Genomic DNA, 6,698 nt, shown 5'->3' with positions numbered 1-6,698 from the left:
GTTTTAAGTTTATCTTAGATAATTTGACTAGTTAATCTTCTAATTTGATTATTTGATAAAGAGAGGTTTCAAATAACTAATTAGGTCCAATAAACTTTTTTAAAAAAAAAGTTGGGGAGGAGCTTTTCGATGAAAAGTTTGGGAATAGTTGGGCCGAATTCTAATTATGTCCTAAATTTTTTGAAAAATTACATTAATAAACAATAAAATGTACAATAATGGATTATCCACATGCCCTTATTGATCATAAAACTGGGTTGGCTCAGGTGGTGAGCTTTTCCATATTTCTTAGAGAACTCTAAGGTTCGATTCCTACCCCCAAACATTTACTTGGATTTATTTAGGGGTGCTTGGGGGTTGTGGGGTGTATGCTTGTAAGGGGCCTCCGAGCAGAGGCTTTGTAACGAAGGCAGTCCGTGATCATTTGATACAATTATGTAGCAATCAACTATCAGCTACTTACCAAACACCTTCATACAAACAACTAACACAATGAGCTATTCAAATAAGCTAATACAATCAACTAACAATACTAAATGCCAAAATAAGGCCGAATTTGATGGGAGGGGAAACTTGTTACATCCATTATTTGGTGAACTATTTTTTTCTATGGATCATTTTATGAAGCTTCTTATAATACTATTACAAGGAAAATCATTTGTGAGATGATCTCATAATAAACTTGTGAGTTTATGCATAATGATTTTTTGAATTAGGAGTAAGTAGTTGTTTTTTTTTTTTTGATAATTAGGGATCATTTTATAAATACCCAGCAACTAAATTCGGTACAAGGCTTAGCACAGCCATCATTACATGCAAGTTACAATATGTTTTTCAAGGGTTTTACATCCATGCTATGAACTCATCCCTTCTTGTGAGCCCTTGCTTGGCCAAAGAGTCAGCCACCATATTTGACTCTCGTCCTTGATATGTGATTTCCATGCTGTTATCTCTTGCCATTGCATTCTTAATGAAGTTGATAATGAAAGCTAGGCTCCATGGGCCGTCAATATCACCATTACACCACTTTACAGCATTAGCCGAGTCCGATTCCACTATAATTTTCTTGTGAAGGCAGCAATCCATAGTAGATGAGATTTTGAGTGCTCTGAAAATAGCAAGTATCTCTCCATGATTTATTTCCAAGAACGGGACCGGGCTCGAAAACATACACAAGAATTCACCACGGTGGTTTCTTAGAATGCCCCCAATTGCTGATTTTGATTCCGAGACTTTTAAGGATGCGTCGACGTTCCACTTAAGGGCATTTGGAGGTGGGGGAACCCAGGAGCTTTGCTTGGAGGCTGTCGGGGCGGGTTGTGAAGTGGGGGGATTCCAATCTAGACATTGCGGGTTCCGAAGAACCTCATCCGAGGAGTAGGGGAAGGGGTCCCCCCACCCTTTGATCCACCAACTTAGGCGCAGGAGGATGAGTTCTTGTATCTGGCGATCCGAGCAGGCTATATTTTGAAAGATTCGGCCGTTACGCTCTTTCCATAAACTCCAAACAATGACAAAAAAACTGGCCATCCATATTTTTTTGAGGAATTTTCTTTTACTATGATGGTGCCAATTTTTGTAGGCCTCAATTAGAGTTGCAGGCATGACCCAGCTAAAATCCCATAGATTGCACCACCAAGTCCAGATTTTCCATGAGAAACGGCAATGGAGGAGAAGATGATTCACTGTCTCTGAACACTCGTTGCATAGGGGACATAGGTCCTCTGTAGGAGGGATAATGTTGAGTTTTGCCAGTTTTGCTCGTGTGTTTAGCTTTTCTAAGCATGCTATCCACGTGAAAATTTCGATTCTATGGGGAACGAGTCCACGCCAAATGTTATTGACCGAGTCCAAGTGTGCGGTGGAGGTGAATTTTGCGAGCTCATAGGTCACGGACTTAACAGAAAATTTCCCATTTTTGTCCGGGGCCCAAATGTTTCTATCTTCTGAGTCGGGTCTGAGGATTACTTTGTCAAGTAATTGCTGCAGCGATTCTCGCTCCAATGTGTCTCGGTGCCTTAGCGATCTTTTCCATGTGAGGCTCCACCACCAAGAAGTACCATTCCAAAACCCCATAGATGCTATTTTGGCTTGTTTATTAGTGGTAATTGAGTATAATCTTGGAAAAATGAATTTGAGGGGGCGTGATTCTAGCCAAGATTCTTCCCAAAAAAGCGTTTTTTCTCCGTTTCCCACCCGTTTCCTCATGCCAGATTTGAGGAGATTGCAGGTGGGTTGATTCGTCAAAAGGGCCGAACATATTTGCTTCCAAGGTCCACCCGTTTTTGGGGCTTCAAGACTTGGTATGGTGAGATTGGCAGTGTATTTGCCCTGGATGACCTTCCTCCATAGTGCGCTGGGCTCAGTTAGGTACCTCCAAATCCATTTGGAGAGGAGGCCCAAGTTCCTGTTTAACAGATTGCCTACTGCGAGCCCTCCCAATTTTTTCGGTAGTTCAACTGTGCTCCAGGCTACAAGTGGCATAGCTTTTTTTTCGGCTCTCCCACTCCACAAGAACTGACGTTGAATTCTAATCAGCCGTTCAATGATACTCTTGGGTATTGGAAAGAGAGACATATAGTACAATGGTAAGCTTGAAAGAGAGGACTTGATCAAGGTTAACCTTCCTCCAATGGACAACAGATTGGCTTTCCATGATGATAATTTCTTTTCCATACGGGTGATGATCGGAGCCCATGTCGACAGTCTTCCAATATTTGCACCAATAGGTAGGCCGAGATAGATGAATGGTAGATCTCCTTTTTTACATAGGAGACGGCTGGCAGCTGTTTCAAGCCATGAGTCCTCCACATTCACACCCATTAAAGAACTTTTATGGAAGTTGACCTGCAGACCTGAAACAAGGTGAAACAAAATCAAAGCATTTTTAATGTTAGTCAAAAAATCGATCCTTGGGGGGCAAAAAATAATTGTGTCATCTGCATATTGCAGATGTGATATTTTCAAACCCCCCGGATTAATTTCCAGGCCCTCCCATAGATTTAGAGAGGTTGACTTTTCGATCATAAGATGCAGTACTTCCGCAGCAATATCGAAGAGGAAGGGGGATAACGGGTCCCCTTGGCGCAAGCCTCTTTGAAGATTGAAGGGAGTGGATGGTGATCCATTTATTAAGATGGACGCAGAAGCAGTGGTAACACACGATAAAATCCATTTAATCCATTGATACGGAAAACCCATTTCACCAAGTGCCCAATTGAGGAAATCCCAGGAAACATTATCAAAGGCTTTGTGGAAGTCTATCTTGAGGATAGCAGCTTGGAGACGATGCTTCTTATAGGTGTCAATTAATTCGGCCGCAATGAGAGCCCCATCAAGTATTTGTCGGCCTTTAACAAAGGAAGATTGGAAGGGGCTAATTATCGAACTCATGACAGGCTGCATTCTTCTTGCAAGCAATTTAGCAACAATTTTATACAAGCATCCGACCATGCTGATTGGTCGATAATCCTTTAGACCTTCGGGAGAAGCTGTTTTTGGTATCAAGACAATAAAGGCAACATTGCTTCCTCTCGGCAGTTGTGAGGAGGACCAAAAACGATGAACCATGGTGTATACTTCCCCTCTAATGGTTTCCCAGGCAGCTTTTATGAAATGGAAGTTGAATCCGTCGGGGCCGGGAGCCTTATCAGCAGCACATGAAGCAACAGCTTCGTCTATTTCTGAGTCCGAAAATGGAGCAATTATGTTGTTTGCTTGTTCCGATGAAATCTTCTTGAAGTTCAGGTTTGTGAGGGTTGGCCGGTTTTTGAATTTTTCTTGGAAGATTGTTTTAAAGTAGTCCACTGCCGCTCTACGAATTTCAATAGGAGTATCAATGATGGAACCATTAACATGGAGGGAGTCAATGCAGTTTTTTCTTTTCCTTATTGATGCAGTGACATGGAAAAAGCGAGTGTTTTTATCGCCTTCCCGAAGCCAGGTAGCTCTCGATTTTTGTGCCCAAAAGATCTCTTTTCTCTTCATCCAATCCCAAAGGTCTGATTGGATTTGTCTCCTTTCATTTAATTCTTGTGAGTCAAGAATTCTGCTGTCTGCGATTTCATCCAGGATCTTCAATTTCTTTTCCAGACTCTCTATGTTTTGATCAATGAAACCAAATTCGAAGGTGTTCCACTCTTTCAGAGAGGTTTTAACAGCTTTGAGTTTTTCGGATATGGGGAGGTTTTCCGTAGCCAGCCACGAGTCTTTAATTACCTTGAGGCAGTTTGGATGGGAGAGCCAGGCATTTAGGAAGCGGAAAGGTTTGGGTCCCCAATTTTTGTCGGAGGTAGAGGCAAGGATGGGTGAGTGGTCAGATAGGGTTCGGTTTAGGAGGGTGGTTTTGAAGGATGGGTAGATTTCTAGCCATTCATGGCTAATGAGGAGTCGGTCCAGGCGACTTTTTGAGTTCCCCCTTATCCAAGTGAAACTACCATTTGAAGGTGGAATATCCAGCAGGTTGTTATTCTGAATGAAGTTTTTGAAATCATACATACCTGTCTGAGAGACCATCAAACTTCCACGCTCAGATGGATGAGTGACTTCATTGCAGTCTCCCATTATTAGACATGGGATTCCCAATGATTTGCACATTTCTTCAATCTCGTTCCACACTTCTTTTCGTCGTTCAACATCACATGGGTTATATAGATTGATCAGGATGCATCGTAGGTTTTTTGATGGGATTGTACCTACGATGGCAATCCAGTTTGGCTCTATTCTGGTTGATTCCAAAGAGAAGTAGTCAACTTCCCATATGGAGAGAATACCTCCTGAATTCCCAATAGATGGGGAGAATTTCCAGTCCAGATTGTCGCAGTTCCAGCATGATTTGACAATTCTTTGATCAATCGATTCCATTTTGGTTTCTTGCACAAAGACAAACCATGGATTTTTTGTCGATGTTATTTTTCTGATGGAGCTTCTTTTGATTTTTGCTCCTAATCCCCGAACATTCCAAGATAACACTATCATTTACGATTGGTCGATAGGTGAATCCATGAAGGATTTATCAGCGGCTTTTAAGCCAGTCTGCCTTCTGCTGGTCAAGAATCTCATTTACTTTATTCCTGAGTTTTCCCTCCGGCCCAGAGAACGAGATTCCAAGCTTGGATGCAAAATGTAGCACACTGTCAGCAGTGATGGTGGAAGCATCCACGAAAATTTTTGAGTTGGGACATGGAGGTTTTGGGTTGGGTGGAGAGGTAGTTGATTTTTGTTTGTGGGCTTTCTTTTTGAGTTTTCTTAGTCGTTTTCTTGCATGGGCTTGTTTTACTGAGTCTAGTATTGTGCATTCGAATCCAGGGGGAAATAGTGGGCCTGAGTCTAAGGAAGAGCTGGACCCATCGGGATTGGGGGTTTGGCGGTTCAGTGGCCCAAATTTATTCGTAGTGTGAATTGGGGAGTAGGGCTGGTTGGATTTTGAGTTTTGTTTAATTTGGGCCGGTTTGGGGCTGCTTTGTGGGGTAGGATTTTGGGAGTGGGGCAAAGAGTCATGGGGGGTAGGTGAACATCTATGATTGTCCTCATCATTGGACATTGTTGTTCCCAAAAAGGGAAGGTGAAGATGCTGGGAGGTATTTGTTGTTTTTTGTGGGCTGACTTTAATGTGGTTAGAAACGAGGGGATTGTCTGGGGAAGTGTTTAAAATACATTGGGCAGTTGGTTCCTGTGCCGTTTTTTGTGATTTGGCAGGCGAATGGATTGGGATTTCTTGGGGCTGAGGTGGGGTAGGAGACCAAGTGTCACTTGAGTCGTCCTCCCTTTTTTGAATGACGTCATCAGAAATCCGGAAGGAAGGCCTGTCCTTTGCAGGAGGTTTCTCTTTTTCTGACTTTGGACAGTCTAATTCCACAGTGAAGAATTCGAATTTTTTCCCATCAAGATCAAGGTGCAATTTGCAGTTTATTCTGAAGAGGCAGTCTGTTATCAGTAGTATCCTTGCACTATCATAGTTGGAATAGTCTATCGATAGTACTCTTCCATACATACTTCCAATTTTATGGAAGTTTTCATAGTTCCATGCTGTAATTGGAATTCCGTATACATTGAGCCAAGTTTCTCTCCATTGGGATGATACAGATTGATTTACATTTCTGATATCCATAAACCATTTTTCGAGCCATTGGCTTTCAACCATTGCCTCTTTGTCTTTCATGGTTTCAAAAGTTATCAAATGCAGAGGACCTCCCATAGGCTTTATAGTTAGACAGTTAACTCCTTCTGCTAGAATGATGGATAGTAGGTCCGAAGATGAGAAGGAAGAGTAAGCAACAGCGATAACACTTCGGCTAAAAAATTCTTCCTTATCCAGAGTTCTCGTCCCTTTAATGACTAACCTGAATTCATCATCATTTGTTTCAGCTGTAACTTCATTCCTCGCTTCAACAGTAGCTTGACCCAATATTTGTGAACTGACACATCTGGCTTTTGATGGGTTTTTGAAAAGGAAGTCCGGTTGTGGGTCGTCGTGGAGTTGTGGTATTGGGATGTCAGGTTCATTATGGGAGATATGGGGCTTGGGGGGGTGATCAAAGTGGGGGACAGGCTGTTGTTTTGGGTTGTAGGCTGTGTTGGTGTGGGTTACTTCTCTGTAAGTTCGGTGATCACGGTGGGAAGGATATGGATGGGCTTTGGGAGCAGGCTGTGTTGGTTTGGTTTTGGCTGAGTGTTGGGGTTTGGTTTTCATTGGGTTT

The sequence above is a fragment of the Beta vulgaris genome, chromosome 4, assembly GCF_026745355.1.
Source record: "Beta vulgaris subsp. vulgaris cultivar EL10 chromosome 4, EL10.2, whole genome shotgun sequence".
Taxonomy (NCBI): Eukaryota; Viridiplantae; Streptophyta; class Magnoliopsida; order Caryophyllales; family Amaranthaceae; genus Beta; species Beta vulgaris.
Note: the sequence above shows the minus strand (reverse complement) of the source record.